Source organism: Carcharhinus amblyrhynchos, chromosome 25, assembly GCF_965287045.1.
Source record: "Carcharhinus amblyrhynchos chromosome 25, sCarAmb.v2.hapA, whole genome shotgun sequence".
Classification (NCBI taxonomy): Eukaryota; Metazoa; Chordata; class Chondrichthyes; order Carcharhiniformes; family Carcharhinidae; genus Carcharhinus; species Carcharhinus amblyrhynchos.
Genome location: NC_137348.1, coordinates 4465145 through 4483115, shown reverse-complemented (window position 1 = coordinate 4483115; position 17971 = coordinate 4465145). Strand labels below are relative to the sequence as shown.

Sequence of the window (17971 nt, the reverse complement as noted above, 5' to 3'; positions counted from 1 at the left end):
TTTGTTCTTTGTATCTTTGGAGTGTGGAAGGAAACTGGAGCACCCGGAGGAAGTCCACCCTGATTTGGAGAGAGTGCAGACTCTGCACAGACAGTGACCCGAGGCTAGAATTGAACCCGGGTTGATGGCGGTGTGAGGCAGCAGTGTTAACCACAGTGCTGCCCAATTATGGGTACGTTTTCAAAATATTTAAAAGATCTTTGTCATGAAATATTTTGTTATTAATTCATTAGTTCTCTGCAAAGTCATACAATTATTATAGATGTTGCTTTCTGCAATCAACCAAATAATGATTTATTTTTATTGGAATTAATTAGAGTATATGCTAATATTTAGAATCATAAGAACATAAGAAATAGGAGCAGGATTAGGCCATCTAGCCCTTTGAGCCTGCCCCGCCATTCGATAAGATCATGGCTGATCTGAAGTGGATCAGTTCCACTTTCCCGCTTTCTCCCCATAACCCTTAATTCCCCTGCCTATCAGAAACCTATCTACCCATGACTTAAATATATTCAGCGAGGTAGCCTCCACCACTTCAACGGGCAGAGATTCATCACCCTTTGAGTGAAGAAGTTCCTCCTCAGCTCTGATCTAAACTGCCCCCCTTATCTTGAGGCTGTGCCCTCTAGTCCTGCTATCCTTTCTAAGTGAATCATAGAATCCATACAGCACAGAAGTAGGCCATTTGGCCCATTAAGCCTACACTGCCAACAATCCCACCCAGACCCTATCCCTGTAACCCCATATATTTACCCTGCTAGTCTGTCTGATACGAAAGGGAAATTTAGCACAGCCAATCAACCTAACCCACATATCTTTGGGCTGTGGGAAGAAACCCGTGCAGAAATGGGGAGAACACGCGACTCCACACAGTCACCCGAGGCCTGAAGTTGGGAAATGACTCCTGTTGGGTTAGTTTGAAGATCCTTTAGTTGCAGTTTTGTGATTTTAACTGCAACTCATTAAAGCTGGAGAGACGTTTGGGAATAGCAAGCAAGCATCCACCCATATGGGCCAAGTGAATCATATCTGTATGTCTCTCCCTCAAAAGAAATACTTTGGCTGCATATCAGAATGTATGGAGCAGTGGGGGAAATATGATGTTAGGGTTGTGGAGTAGGAAAGGAGAGAGAATCACAAGTTATTGCTTTATTTAGTCATGTTAAATAAGTAATGAAAATTGTAGCCATGTGCCACAAGTGATGGAAATGCTAAAATGTCAAGATAAACATATTAGATTGGTGTGTGGGGAAGGCTATTAGTTGCCTTTGAGAAAATTAAGTTTCTCATAGCTTCAGAGGGGTAACCTCACCGGTTTGTTGCTTCAGAGCATAACAAACAATGGCTCAAGCCAGACTTTCGAAGCACAAGCATTGGTGAAGGAATGACAAAGCATCAGTGTTGTAGCTATCCCAGGATTTTGTCGGCACGTGGGCCAATGCCCAAATTCCCCTGGTGTGGAGTGGGAATTGAGCCAGCGACACCCATCTGTTTTTCATTTATATCTGAGTACGAGTTACTGTAAATGCATGTTTTTTGGAGCCTTTACTGGTTTTGCCATTTCCCTATTCCTTTCTCCATTTCTTCTGTATGTTGGCCTTGCAGGAGGGAGTCTCTCCAAAACGCCACCAGAATTTGGGATGGTTCTCTTTTATCCATTAGCAATCTTTTCTTCAACAATTTCTCTTTGCTTTTTGAAGACACCTGTGTCTCATCTGAACACATTAAGCAAGCCTTCCCCAAATAAATGGAACACTTGAGATAATTAATCATCTATTCCAATATTTGTACTGTACTGTTTTGAATCATATTCAGCACAAAAATTTGATACACAGTAAAACAACCGTACTGTACTAGGTTCCAACTGTAGGCAACTTACTGCAATGAGACTTGAATACTTTCCAACAAATTCAGAAGAATGTGTCCCTTTGGCCAGTTAGATCTCAACCTTCCAGAATACCATCCCTACTGTCATCTTGTTTTGCAACATCCAGCCATTTCTTAAGTGAATTCAGTGTCCTGGTTTCAAAATTATGTTTGGCAACTTGTCCTTGCTGTTAATCCAGCTCTTAATTCAGCTGTTGATTAGCCTTTGTGTGAAGAAGTGCTTTCTGGCCTTTGCTCTGAACTTAAAGCCTGAACGCTCTTGTCCTCCCACCTTGGTATATCTGGGAATATGTTCTGGGTACCATTAGATAGCTTATATATTGTTTGTGTCATTTTTGAATACTCAAAGCTTGCTTCTCTCGTTTTTTTCCCCCTCCGCCACCCAAATTTGGTGTTATCTGCAAGCTTATTTTTCAGAACGTGTATGAATCCTGCTAATAGCACCGTTAAGATCGTACGATGTGAGAACATATTCAATGTTTGGGAACTGCTTTGCAAGCACCGTAACCACAATTTCAGGCCCTCCACTGCTCAGCTGTGGCTAAATCAGTCTAAAACACATATTAAAAAGTGCTGTTGTCTCAAAGCACCAAACTATGTACTTGCAGCAGTGTTCATAGACTCCACTCTCCCTCCCCCGAAGAAATCAAATTGGCTGCAAATCAGACTCCAACTATCAAAGAGTGGCATTGAACACACAGTCTGCCTTCATGTTCCTGATGATCCTTGAATGTCATTTAACCCATGCCTTCTATTATCATTGGAGAGTGGCAATAAATAAATCATGTCCTGACCCAACTGTTGGTGTACTGCATCCTCATTAATTTTTTAGCTACCTACGTCATCTGGAGTGCACTGCCTGAGAGTGTGGTGGAGGTAGATTCAATCGTGATTTTCAAAACGTGAATTGAATAAGCAGCAGAAGGGTAAAAAAGTTGCAGGGCTTTGGCGTAAGGGCAGGGGTATGTGCTCAGTTAGATTGCACCTAAGAGAGCCGGGTTTAGGTTTGATAGGTTGAGTGACCATCTCCTATGCTGTAACTATTCTATATTTTATACTTAATTGTTTCATTTGATTAGGTGTATTGGCCATGCTAAATTGCCCCTTAGTGTCCCAAAATCTATAGGTTAGATGGATTAGCTCTGGGAAGTTTATGGGGTTACTGGGATAGAGGAGAGAAGAGGGCCTGGGTAAGATAATCTGTCAGAGTTAGTGCAGGCTTGATGGGCCAAATGGCCTCATCCACATTGTAGGGATTCTATGATTAGTAGTACTTAGTTCTTTTTAAATCTGAGGTTATTCACTTTGGAAGCAAAAACAGGAAGGCAGATTACTACCTGAATGGCTGTAAATTGGGAGATGGGAGTGTGCAGCGGGACCTGAGTGTCCTTCTGCCCCAGTGACTGAAAGTAAGCATTGAGATGTAGCAGGCGGTAAGGAAGGCAAATGGCATGTTGGTCTTCACTGTGAGAGGTTTTGAGTACAAGACCAGGAATGTGTTGTTACAATTACAGTAAGAAGTCTCACAACACCAGGTTAAAGACCAACAGGTTTATTTGGTAGTACAAGCCACAAGTTTTCGGAGCAATGCTCCTTCATCAGGCCATACCTAGAGTATTGTATGCAGTTTTGGTCTCCTTTTCTGAGGAAGGATGTTCTTGCTCTTGAGGGAGTGCAGTGAAGATTTACCAGGCTGATTCTGGGGATGCTGGGACTGATGTATGAAGAGAGATTAACTAGGTTAGAATTGTTTTTGCTGGAGTTCAGATGAATGAGGGGATCTCATAGAGACTTATAAAATTCTAACAGGACTAGAAGTAGATGCAGAGAGGATATTCCCGATGGTGGGGTAGTTCAGAACTAGGGATCACAATCTGACGGTTCAGGGTAGGCCATTTAGGACAGAGGTGAGGAGACATTTCTTCACCCAAGGAGTGGTGAGCCTGTGGAATTCATTACCACAGAAAGTAGTTGATGCATAACATTGAATGCAATCAAGAGGCGGCTGGATATAGCACTTGGGCTGAATGGGATTAAAGGTTATGGGGAAAAAGCAGGATTAAGCTATTGAGTTGGATGATCAGCCACAATCGTAATGAATGGCGGAGCAGGCTGGAAGGGCTGAATGGCTTCCTCCTGTTCCTATCTTCTATGTTTATGAATGTTATAAGTTATAACTCCCATTGCACTGGAAATAGTTCAGAGATAGTTCACTTGGCTGATTCTTGGGATGAGGATTTTGTCTTCTGAGGATAGGTTGAATAAGGTGGACCGATAATTATTTGAATTGAAAATTGAGAAGAATGAGACATAATCTTTTGAAACACATAAGATTTTGAGGGGGCTTGGCAGGGCAGATGCTGAGAGTGTTTTCCCTCGTGGAGGGATCTAGAACTAGTTTTAAAATGAAAAGTCTCCTATTTAAGATGGGGATGAGATTTTTCTCTGAGGGTTGTTAGCCTTTGGAATTCTTGTCCCCTGTGAAGGCTGAACACTGAAATGTTGAAGGTTGAGATAGACTTTTGATTGAAGAGGAGTCAAGGTTTATGAGGGGCAGACACAAAATTGAAGTTAAGCTGTGAATTTATTGATGGTGAAACATGCTCAAGAAGCTGAATGCCTAACTCCTATTCTTATTGCTTATGTTCTTCTTGCCATCAGATTGTGCATCTGGCAGAGATTCTTCGATCATTGTTAGTCTCACCAGGTCCTTGGGTGCCATTGTCAGAATTACAAGCCTCATCTGCACCAACTGCAAATAAAAACTTACTCCAGTGTGGGATTTTCTTGTTTGTGTTTGCAGATTGATTGTCCCAGGTGCTTTGAGCACTTGGATAATATTGGCATCTTCTTTATTGGCCTTGAATCCTTTTATCATAGTCCTTCTGTCCAAATAATGTGTGTGTCAGAAACGTGAGCTCTTCAAATGCCTGACACATTAAATTGCGAGTTGCAACTCAAATCTTAGCAAGTTGTTTTATATAATAAACTTCTTCAAGAACAACTTTCTTTATTACAAATTCAGTTGGGGAAGTCCCTTTTCTATTTGTGGGCAATTCTTAAAAATTGCTGAGGTACTTGTATCTGCTGCAAATGCAATCATTGCTGCCAAATGTGGAGCTATTTGATACGTTTTAAACACCAGACTCTGGCTCAGAAATACTTACTGTCAATGCATCTTGAGGATTATGGTTGAGGGGTAATTATTAGCCAGTATATCGAGGAGAACTTCTCTGTACTTCTTTGGAGTAGTGGCCAGAGGATCTTTTGTATCCACGCAAGACGCTAGATAAGACCTTGGTTTCATGTCTCATTTAAAAGGTGGCAGCATTGACGATATAGCTTTCTGTCAGAAATGCACTATAAGTACCTCAGATTATAGTCTCCAGTCTCTGGAGTGGGGATTGAACCTGCAACTTTCTGACTCATTCCGATTGAGAAGTCTCACAACACCAGGTTAAAGTCCAACCAGTTTATTTGATAGTAAACCCACAAGCTTTCGGGCAAACCCCAAAAGCTTATGGGTTTACTATCAAATAAACCTGTTGGACTTTAACCTGGTGTTGTGAGACTTCTTACTGTGTTTACCCCAGTTCAACACCAGTATCTCTACATCATTCCCGTCGAGCTATGGCAGGCACTTGTGATGCTGAAACTGAAAGCTGAAGCTGAAAGATTGTGAATGTAGCCCAGTCCATCATGCAAACCAGCCTCCCATCCATTGACTTTATCTATACTTCCCGCTGCCTCGGCAAAGCAACCAGCGTAATTAAGGACTCCATGTACCCTGGGCATTCTCTCTTTCACCTTCTTCCATCAGGAAAAAGATACAAAAGTCTGAGGTAATGTACCAACCAACTCAAGAACAGCTTCTTCCTTGCTGCCATCAGACTTTTGTATGGACTTACCTTGCATTAAGTTGATCTTTCTCTACACCCTAGCTATGACAACACCACATTCTGCACTCTCTCGTTTCCTTCTTTATGAACAGTATGCTTTGTCTGTATAGTGCGCAAGAACAGTACTTTTCACTGTATGTTAATACATGTGACAATAAATCAAATCAACTGGAAGTGTAATTGCAATGGTGCCTTCCTTTGACCAGCGATAATTTCTGGTGGGTGAACTTCAGATATCGTGACTGGATGTATGGTAAGCAGTAATTACTGGAAAAGTTGCCTTCTTAAGGCTGTCTGCAGTTCTGTTGTTTGCCTGCACAGATAGGAAAGTTGTTCCACTTGCCTTGTGATTCAGTTGGCAGCGTTTCAGTGATCAGTAACCTTTGGCTACAAACATTGAAAACACTGCACTTGCGTAACACTGTTTTTATCTCTGAAGGGATTGTACAACTCGTGTTACAGTGAAAATATTTTTGCTACAGTCAAAAGAAGTTAATAGCACTGTGAATTTGTTTGGAAATAATCTAATATATTTTCTCTCAAATCTTTAAACTGTACATGCATTAAGATTGTTGCTAGAACTGTTGTGATATATATCTGTTTGTTACATGGGCAGGATTATTTGCAAACAGAAACTGGGATTCCATCCCACTCTCCCATATATTGACTTCATTATCTTCCACCATTCTGTTTTCTCTTTCAAAATTACTCCTCTCTTTCGAAGGAACTTGCTTTGCATTGTATCGTATCCTGTCTATGGGACTTCCCATAATAATTTACACCTAATTACTTTTGAAGTACATTCACTGCTGTCATGCCACGTAGGAAAACCCTGCACGATCCCAGAAGCAATAAATGATCAGATATAATACATTCTTGTTGATTCTTGGTTGCAAATAAAAGTGTTGATCAGGAATTACATACAAACATATGAATTTGTTTTTATTTGTTCATGAGATGTCAGTGTTGCTGGCAGGGCCAGCATTTATTGGCTGTTCCTGAGGGCATTTGTCAACCACATTGCAGTGGCTCAGGGATCACGTATGGGCCAGACCAGGTAAGGATGACAGATTTCCTTCCCTGAAGGGCATTAGTGAGCCAGGTGGGTGTTAATAACAATTGACAATGGTTTTACGGTTGTCATTAGACTTAATTCCAGAGTTCTTATTGAATTCAAATTTCACCATGTGATGTGGTGGTATTCAAATCCGGGTGACCAGAGCATTACCCTCCAGTGGATTACCAGTCCAGTGACAATATCACTGCCTTCCCTCGGGAGGGAGCCAGAAGTAGGCCATTTGGCCCCTTGAGCACCTCCGATATTCAATAAGATCGTGGCCGGTCTATTTTTTTACATTCTACATTCTCATCTACCCCCAGTAAACTTGGATTCCCTTCCCTAACAAGAATTGATCTACTTCCAAATTTGAAATATTCAATGATCCCACATCCACTGCCTTCTGAGGCAGAATTCCAAAGTCACACAATCCTCAGAGAAAATGTTCTCCTTTTTTCTGTCTTGAAAGGGTGTTGGACAATGTTGGAGTGGGATTTGAACCCACATAACACCATACTTTTAAGTTGAAGCTGGCAGCAGGGTTGGTTGATGGCATTTGCCTTTCATTTGGAGTAGTTAGCCTGCACTGCCTTGTACTGAATGCAAAGAGTTCAAATGGTCACTTTTGGTACTGAAACACTTGGTTGATTGGCATCCTTCCCATCTGCTAATGAGAATGTAGCCTCAAAACTCTTGACATTAGATGTGATCATCTGCTGCACTTCTTTTGATAGGTGAACAAGATTATAGAAAGGCAAAGGTTGCCATGAGTGCCACCTGGTGGTGTGAAATGACCTTTGCTGATGTCTTGTTGGAATTTGCTTTGGAGCTTCTGAACCCATTTCATTATGGTGGCGAAACCCCTGCCCACAGCTGATGTTGCCGTGTGCAGTGATAGCCAGCTGGAGTTTCCTCACTTGTGATTGATTTCATGCCATCATGCTTTTATCACAGCTTTGAGTTTGTTGCTGGTCTCTTAACATGGGCTGGCTCTCCATGTAGCATAACCTTGGGGCTACAACCATCTTTCATCTAGTGCACTTGCCCAAGCCAATGTAGACACCTTTACTTGATTAGCGCAAGCATGTTTGCCTTAGAAAGGACTGCTTCATTGGTAGGTTTGTCAGTCTGTCAGTGGTTTCATCATGGTGATGTTATGCGGCAAATGCAGTTGCACAATCCACTGTTGCCAGCTTGTTCACTGCAAAGCCTCTACACTGTGTATAAGTCAGTCATACCAATACACAGTCTTTGCAGCACCACGATTCTCTGCAGTGCCTCCTTGTGGTGACACTGTGGCCCCACACTGAGCTGCAGGGAATCGCCAAGGAATCTGGAAACATAGTTTAACAATTTCATCTCCACATTATTCCCTTTTGTTGGGAAACAATGCGCTCCAATACAATGAATTCCACACACAAAGGTGCATTTACGTAATGCAAAAGAAATATTTTCTCAATCTTTTCCTCCTTTGCCCATATTCATCCTCTTTTCCCCACTCAAACGTTAGAATAGTACACCGCAGAAGACCTTTCAGCCCATTGAGTCTGTGCCAGCACTTTGAAAAAGCAATTTGATTAGTCCCGTTCCAGTGCGCTCTCCCCCATATCCCTGCAATTTTTTCTCTGCCAAATATTCCATTACCTTTTGAAACTACCATTGAATCCCCACCCATCAATGCTAATCACTCATTGCATAAAAATGTTTTTGTGTTGCTTTTGTCTCTGTTCAGCCTCTTCACACAGCCAGTCTTTCAGTTGCGTGCAGCTGAGACTTGAATTTGGTCTTCTAGTGGAACCCAGTGCAATATTAAGCTGTCCTATTTTATAGAAGTACTTTTTAGTTGGGATGCTTGGCAAACATGCACATATACCTCCGCTTACTACGTAATTTAAAATTACTTTCCTTAAAGTTTCCTTTTTGTAATCAGTACATTTTATTTTAAAAATTGAAGACTGTCAGAATATTGTGATGCAAACTGAAGTGGCATAAAATCCAGCAAACCACCATGTTTGAATTTGAGTTGGGCAGTTCCAAAGTTGGCCAAAATCTGGTTGTGTGCAATTTAACCATTACAAGTTCTTATCGAACCTGAATAAAGGAAACAATGCAGGCTGCTGCTTTTTTTTTACTTTGAGATGCTTCTTGTTGTTGTACAGCTGTCAGCTGGTTCTGGATTGCACACTGCAAACTGGACACGTGGTTGGATTATTAATGACCCTCAGGACGCTCTGGATGCAATCTCTCTCTCTCTCTCTCCAGGAAAAGCTGCCGCTTGTATTTTTTTGTCAGTGAATCCTTGATTTTAATATATGAAAAATATGTGCTTTTGAAATTAGCCACATTGTGTTTGTGCCTCCCTCAACCTATTTAAATATAAAATTGCATTGTTATTTTACTATTACGTGTTTGAGATGACAGACTTGTGACTGAAAAGTGAACACATGAAAGAATCTGAAAAAGCAGTTGTACACTTCAAAGAAGTCACTATGTTGGGACTAAATTGGGCAGTTCTTTCAATGAACTGGCATGGGCATAATGGACCAAATGGCCAGTTCCTGTGCTGAAAGTTTCAATTATTCTGTTCATTTTCCCCCTGCACTTTTAAGCTCTGAATTTGCATATTGAACTCCATGTGTTAGTTAGCCATGACGGCAAGTACAGTGCCTCTCGACGCCAGGAATCACATTGTAGGGTAAAACGAAGGAAGGATATGAGGCAAGAACAAGGAGGAATCTGAAGGAGTCAGCTCGAAGGCAAGGTTGAAGAGGTGAGCTCCATCACTGCTTTCACAAATCAATGTGGCAAGTGGTTTTGGGGGTGAAACGCAGATGACGGAGTGCCGTGGTGTAACTATGCAACGTGCTTGCTGCAACAATTGAGTTATGTTGATATCTGAAAGTAACCATCGCAAGTCTAGAAAAAAAAGCACACTTTAGAATGGCCTGTAGTAAATTTCCTTTTCATTTATTGATGGTAATTGTATACTGTGACCCATGTCGTGCATTGGGGATCTAACTTGGTTTCCCATCAAGTTGGACCAAACCTTGTAAGAATGTTTCTAAATGCATTTCTGTGACTAACAGATGGTGCTGGGTCGTTAGACTGAAGCCACCACAATATCCTGGTCTGTTTGAATCCCAGTGGAGTCTGGGATTAAATGTCACAAGCTATTTTGTGATGTGATCTAAAATAAGAGAATGTGACGTAGCGAACGTACAGTTTTCTATTTCAAATCTTTGTGTAAGGATTCAGTAACACACTTCACTGAAAAGCACTAATTTAAAAATAAGATACTGTGGATGCTGGTAATCTGGAATAAAAATGGAAAATACTGCTTTAAATAAGTCCTTTATGAGGAGGACAGACTTGACAGCTGAAATGATTGTGCGCCAGATATTACTTCAGACCTTATTCTTGCTGTGTCTCAGTCATTTCATGGAATAAAATCAGTAAACGGGGGGTGGGGGGATGCTGAATGAATTGTGTCTTGTGATTTGTGTTCCTATGCTGGCAGACTCTCATCTTTCAGGCCACATATTGTGTGCTTGGTCAATTCTGCTTTGCTCCCTTTATATGAGAGTTTAAATTTGCTGCATTATTGTACACTTAATAGTTTGGCTTCACTTCACCATTCTATGACACACCTGTACTCCAGAAGCTGGAGCTTCCTGTACCACCATCATCATAATACACTCTGAACGAATTTTGCTTGTTGTTGACTACTGAGGGATGATGAAAACAGATTGATTAAAGGGTAACCGCCTGGAAGTATTCAGTTGAAAACCCCGAAGCTGATGTCAAATATTTGAAGGATCATTATCTGTATAGAACCAAATAGCAGGAATATCGGATGTGCTCAGGAACCTATGACTGTATGGCCAAATTCCCCTCCAATTCGATTTTCAAGTTTGGTAAGGACACCACCATAGTGGGTCGGATCTCAAACAATGACAAGACAGAGCACAGGGATGAGATAGAGAATCTGGTGAACTGTGTGGCAACAATAACCTCTCCCTCAATGTCAACAAAACGAAGGAGATTGTCATCAACTTCAAGAAGCGTAAAGGAGAACATCAATGGGGACGAAGTAGAAAGGGTCGAGAGCTTCAAGTTTTTAGGTGTCCAGATCACCAACAACCTGTCCTAGCTCAAAAAAGACAGTAGGACTAGGGGGCACAGCCTCAAGATAAAGGGGGGGCGGTTTAGAACGGAGTTGAGGAGGAACTTCTTCACTCAAAGGGTGGTGAATCTCTGGAATTCTCTGCCCATTGAAGTGGTGGAGGCTGCCTCGCTAAATATTTTTAAGACGCGGGTTGATGGGTTTTTGATAAGAGAGGGGATTAAGGGTTATGGGGAGAGGGCGGGAAGGTGGAACTGAGCCACGACAGATCAGCCATGATCTTATTGAATGGCGGGGCAGGCTCAAAGGGCTAGATGGCCTACTCCTGCTCCTATTTCTTATGTTCTTATGTTCCCCCATGCCAAGAAGATGGATAAGGGCAGTGCGGTTGATGTTGTCTATGGACTTTAGCAAGACCTTTGACAAGATACCGTATGGTAGGTTATTGCATAAAGTTAAATCTCACAGGATCCAGGGTGAGGTACCTAAGTGGATGCACAGTTGGCTTCTTAACAGAAGCCAGAGGGTGGTTGTAGAGAGTTGTTTTTCAAAATGGAGGCCTGTGACCAGTGGTGTGCCTCAGGGATCAGTGCTGGGCCCACTGTTATTTGTCATTTATATTAATGATTTGGATGAGAATATAGGGGAATGGTTAATAAGTTTGCAGATGACACGAAGGTTGGTGGCATAATGGACAGTGAAGAACGTTATCTCCAATTGCAATAGGATCTTGATCAATTGGGCCAGTGGGCTGATGAATGGCAGATGGAGTTTAATTGAGACAAATGCGAGGTGATGCATTTTGGTAGATTGAACCAGGGCAGGACCTGCTCAGTTAATGGTAGGGTGTTGGAGAGAGTTACAGAACCAAAAGATCTAGGGGTACATGTTCATAGCTCCTTGAAAGTGGAGTCACAGGTGGATAGATTGGTGAAGAAGGCATTCGGCATGCTTGGTTTCATTGGTCAGAATATTGAATACAGGAGTTGGGATGTCTTGTTGAAGTTGTACAAGACATTGGTAAGGCCACACTTGGAATACTGTGTGCAATTTGTGCAATTCTGGTTACCCTATTATAGAAAGGATATTATTTAACTAGAAAGACTGCAGAAAAGATTTATTAGGATGCTACCGGGACTTGATGGATTGAATTATAAGGAGAGACTGAATAGCCTGAGACTTTTTTCTCGGGAGCGTATGAGGCTGAGGGGTGACCTTATAGAGGTCTATAAAATAATGAGGGGCATAGACAAGGTAGATCGTCAATATCTTTTCCCAAAGGTAGGGGAGTCTAAAACTAGAGGGCATAGATTTAAGGTGAGAGGGGAGAGATACAAAAATGTCCAGAAGGGCAAATTTTTCTCACAGAGGGTGATGAGTGTTTGGAACAAGCTGCCAGAGGTAGTAGGAGTGGTGGGTACAATTTTATCTTTTAAAAAGCATTTAGATAGTTATAGGGATACGATGGGTATAAAGGGATATGGGCCAAATGTGGGCAATTGGGATTAGCTTAGGGGTTTTACCAAAAAAATGAGCGGCATGGACAAGTTGGGCTGAAGGACGTGTTTCCATGCTGAAAACCTCTGTGACTTGTGCTGACACTACAGTTAAGAAAGCTCACCAGTGCCTCTTCTATCTCAGAAGACTAAGGAAATTTGGCATATCAGCTATGACTCTCACCAATTCTTACAGATGCACCATAGAAAGCATTCTTTCTGGTTGTACCACAGCTTGGTATGGCTCCTGCTGTGCCTAAGACTGCAAGGGACTACAAAAGGTTATGAATGTAGCCCAATCCATCTCACAAACCAGCTTCCCATCCATTGACTCTGTCTACACTTCCCATTGCCTCGGCAGAGCAGCCAGCATAACTAAGGACCCCACGCACCCTGGACATTCTCTCTTCCACCTTCGGGAAAAAGATACAAATGTCTGAGGTCATGTACCAACTGACTCAAGAACTGCTTCTTCCCTGCTGCTGTCAGACTTTTGAATGGACCCACCTTGCATTAAGTTGATCTTTCTCTCCACCCCCTAGCTGTGACTGTAACACATTCTGCAGTCTCTGATTTCCTTCTCCATGAACGGTATATTTTGTCTGTATAGCGCACACGAAACCATACTTTTCACTGTATGTTAATACACGTGACAATAATAAATCAAATCAAAGAACCTTTAAGCCAGGGTTGCTCTAAGTTCTGGGAAAAAAAAAGTTGGGTTTGTGTATTAACTTACCCAACACATTGAAGGACCTGTTAAAAACAGATATTTTGATTTGATTTGTTATTGTCACATGTATTGGTATACATTGTTTCTTGTGCACTATACAGACAAAACATACCATTAATAGAGAAAGAAAGGAGAAGAGTGAAGAATGTAGTGTTACAGTCATAGCTGGGGTGTAGAGAAAGATCAACTTATCAATATCTGCAGAAAGAACATGGAAGGGTAGTTGGATTTGAATGGTGGATTATAGATGGACTTTTGAAGGTGAAAGAGGATGGCGTCCGTGGAAAGAGGAAGATTGATTGTGACTCAGCTTGCATGTGGTCCTCAAATGGGTGGTTAAGAGTTGAATGATAAAGGGACTTCATTAATAAGATTGGGTTTGAAAGTGCAAATTGATGAGAAGCTGAAATGGAAAGCAGGGAATTGGTTCTGGGCTGGAGATTATGGAACACCAAATAATGTCGGGCTGGAAGCAACAGGTAAGGAAATGCAATATGATCCTCATCTTGAAGATTAAAAATGTCTGGGAGCTTCTCTCATTTGGTGTATGAGGTGGTTAGGGAAAGTTTAAAGATGGTGCTTGATTAGGAAAAGAAGCCTAACATTTTGCTGCTTTTTGGTATGATGATTTAATGGGGAGAGGGGGCTGGATGAAGAAGAATGGCAGGAGGCTGGCGTGGAGTGTAAAATGCTGACATTAACCAGTTGGACCGAATGGTCTGTTTCTGTGCTGTTAATTGTGTGTTATTCAGGTTGCTTGTAACAAGGCTACCTGCTTGATCCGTGCTTCAGTGGGAAGGATTGAGTTGTATGCAGCACTTTTGTTTTAGTTTCAATGTTTTATTATAGACTGGTTTCACATCTTAGAAAAAGAATCCTAGGATTTTTCCTCCTGTATGTTTCCGTTTGGCCTCTTCATGACCCTTGATGCCAGCTGAGGTCATTAGAACAAGGTACCCAGACTGACGGGAAGGCAGTAGACCATTTTGCCACCTTTCTAGTTCCTTTACTTGGACATCAAATCTGGGGCTAATGACACCGCATTTGTTCAGTCTGCCTGTGAGACTGACAACTATTTTCCCACCTCTGTGGTCATCAATAATCTCAAATTCTCCAATGTATCCATGCTTCATCATTACAGTCAAGAATCTCACATTCACTTTGGAGCGTTGTTGGATGAGATCCTGGCGTTTTCCACGTTTCTCTGCATTATTGATACTTAGGGCATCGGCAAGAACATTCATGCGCACCATGATGCCGTTGGGTCAATTTGGCATTTAAACAGCAACAGTTCCAAGTTTTATGAAGGAGTAGCAAACTGTTGACCAAAGTGCTTCAAGCTAATGGAGTGTGTTCTGGAATAATATTGGTTGTATGTTTGTCTGCGGTTTTGAGTTGCTTTTGGGTCTCGATCTGTGGCTACCTTCTGTCTTGTAAGATCATTGATTACGCTGTGATTGTTACTTCTGTTTAAGTGTCACCTGGCCTGACTCAGGAATAAACTCTGACGTGACGTCTCTTCCCCATTTACAGCAGAGGAAGACGTTGGGATGCGAAGATCCTCAATTTGCTGGCCTCTGATTTGTGGTTTGCTTGCTTCTAATTTATATTGACCATTGTGCTTTGTTCAAAAATAATTTGGGATTAAGGCAGTGAAGCTTAAATTGTGTAGGTATTGAAAGATTGGTGCAATAACAAGTTTAACCAACTGGCGAATCCAGCTGGTAGAAGTGGACAAGTAGTTGAACTTGGTGAAGGTAAGTAGAAACAGCAGAAAATCAGTGAAAGAGAGATTGATAGACTTTGACTCCCACTGAAGCAACGAATAAATGTCAATCATGGCTCAATGGAACCCACTGTCACCTCTGAATCAGAAGGTTTTGGTTTCAAGTCCAATACCAGAGACTTGAACACACAACCCAGGTTAAAACTTGTATTGCAATAGTGAGGGCATGCAGCACTGCCTGAGATGCCATTCTTCGACGAGACATTAAATTGAGACCTCATTTGTCTTGTCAATTGGATGTAAAATATCCCACAGATCCATTGGAGGATGAGCATGGCAGTTCCTCCAGTCTTCCGTCTGCCATTTAACCCTCATCCAGCATCGCTAAAACGTGTAATCTGGCCTTTGATCTTATTTTGGCTTGTGAGAGTTGCTGTGTGGTTGTTGCTTTACAACTGTATCTATAGTTCAACTGTGTTTCATTAGTAATAAAGTTCATGAAAGGTGCTATGTTAATGCAGGTCTTTGCTTCTTCCTTTGGACATAGCATATATACAAAATACCAGTTCTGATTTTTGACTATCTCCTAATGTTTTTATTTGATTGTAGCAAAGGAAGCTCTTTCTGTAAACGGCCAGATTCTCCCTTTAATTAAAATCTGCACTCGTGCAGCTATGAATGGGATAATGTACTGCAGGAACAACAATTATTCTTTAACTAGGGCTTGAATGCAGAGGAGACCACTTGGGATGTCCATTCTCCTGACAGATTTTGATACCACTCGGTTAGATTGTGGAGTCAGGCTGGTGAAGATAATGAAGGGGATGGATAGGGTAGAGGTAGAGAGATTCTTCCTGCTCGGAAAGGACAGCAGGACTAGAGGGCACAGCCTTAAGATGGGGGGGGGGAGTTTAGAATGGAGTTGAGGAGGAACTTCTTCACTCAAAGGGTGGTGAATCTCTGGAATTCTCTGCCCGTTGAAGTGGTGGAGGCTACCTCGCTAAATATATTTAAGACACAGGTAAACAGGTTTTTGGTAGGCAAGGGAATTAAGGGTTATGGGGAGAAAGCGGGAAAGTGGAACTGAGCCACTTCAGATCAGCCATGATCTTATTGAATGGCAGGGCAGGCTCGAAGGGCTAGATGGCCTACTCCTGCTCCTATTTCTTATGTTCTTTATAGATTTATTTATAACTTGGAGATTTAAGAAAAACACAGCAGGAGATTATCAATGCTGTACTCGACTTGGACAATTTGTAAAATGTTTCAAAAGCATATTAGCTTTTGGTAAAGACTGGTGAATGACAAAGACCTTTTTAATCACAACATATGGAATAAATGGTGCAAAGCAAGTTGGGACTGAAGGGTCCTAGAACTACTGTCTGATTTTAAATTTGCCTAAGTTGAAGTAGGTTCATTTGAAGCTCAAATAAATTATTTTAAATAGTTGAGCAGTTAAGATATTAACTGCTTCACATACTTTAATATTTAACGATTGAATAATGGTCTCCAAGCTTCTCTTGGTTTAGATATTCATGATTTCTGACCCACTCTCTCTGGTTGTTGAAAACTTGGGTTTATCAGAAGCACGTTTAACCTTAGTGATCATGAATGTAATCTAATTTCTGCAGTCTAGAAATATCTCAAAAGGGACCAACGAAGACAATCGTTAAATTCTGTTATATTTTGTTTCAGAAACATGCATGCACGTCAATAAGGCAAACTGTACAGGACAGAGGTATTCTATTCTAGAAAGCCAGCTGGTGAAGGGTGATAGTGGAGCCAGTCTTTACTCAATCTGTCTGTGTGGACAGCATGGTGGCACTGTGGTTAGCACTGCTGCCTCACAATGCCGGGTTCAATTCGGGTGGCTTGGATCACTGTCTGTGTGGAGTTTACACATTCTCCCTGTGTCTGTGTGGGTTTCCTCCGGATGCTCCGGTTTCCTCCCATAGTCTGAAAGACCTGCTGGTTACATGCGTTGACCTGAACAGGCGCCAGAGAGTGGCGACTAGGGGAATTTAAGTTATTTTATTGCGGTGCTCATGTAAGTCTTACTTGTGACTAATAAATAAATAAACTTTAAACTTAGATAAAACTTTTATTTATGGAATGAAACATTACAAGCATTAACTTCTTAAACTATTGTGGAGTTAAGTATCTCTTGATAAGCTCTCAAGTAAAACCGCCAAGCGATATCTTCCACTTGCATATAATTAATTTCTGTACAATTAACAAGATGACACTTGTTGAAATGAGGCTGAATGAGGAGAATTTCGTGTATTTGCTCTCTTAACAAAGAGACAAGAAAATATACTTTGAAGGAGTAATTTTCATTAGCATTGCTCGCATAAACTACAAAACAGGAGCAGGAGTAGACTATACAGCCCATCATGCCTGCTCCATCATTCAGTACGATCATGACTGAGCTTCAGCTTCGAGTCCACTTACATATCCGTTCTCCATGTTCCTTGATTCCATGCCAGTCCAAAAATCTGTCTGTCTTACCCTTAAGTATATTCAGTAATGGGGCAGAGAATTATAAAGATTCACAATCGTTCAGTGAAGAAATTTCTCCTGATTTCAGTCCGAAATGATCTACCCCTGATCTTGTCACCTGGTGTTAATTCCATAATGATGAAGGAATAAGTCTGAAGCTTGTCTTTTATCTTTCTCTTCTCAGCATAGTAACAATCGCCTGCTTCCTCATACCCGACTATTCCAGCCGTGTCCAATAATACTGAGGTTGAGCCAATCATTATCACCTGTCTTTAGCAATGTGATTGGCTTAATGTAATTGCTAAAGAATGCAATTGCTGATGCATTGGCAGATTCCCCCAGCGAAAAAATTTGCTTTAGAAAAAATTCAAGACCACTTTTAAAAACGAACTGAAACAAAGTCATGTGTGTTATCATTCTAGATCCCACATTCCCTTTGTATTTATCTGTGTACATATAAATATGGTAAAGTAAAACATTTTGTTTTCTTTTATAACATAAGACACCCCTCCTCCAATACATTTAGCAAAGTTTTGCGGTAGGCTATT

The 17971-nt window shown here is 41.4% G+C and overlaps 1 protein-coding gene and 1 pseudogene across 1 annotated transcript in view; one reads left to right on the top strand and one right to left on the bottom strand.

Moving 5' to 3' along the window:
- The window catches only part of abl1 (abl oncogene 1, non-receptor tyrosine kinase), a 180898-nt gene that overhangs the window by 30178 nt on the left and 132749 nt on the right, over positions 1-17971 (top strand). The gene's annotated exons all lie outside the window — the stretch shown is intronic.
- LOC145358121 (small ribosomal subunit protein uS8 pseudogene) lies at positions 14062-14451 on the bottom strand (annotated as a pseudogene).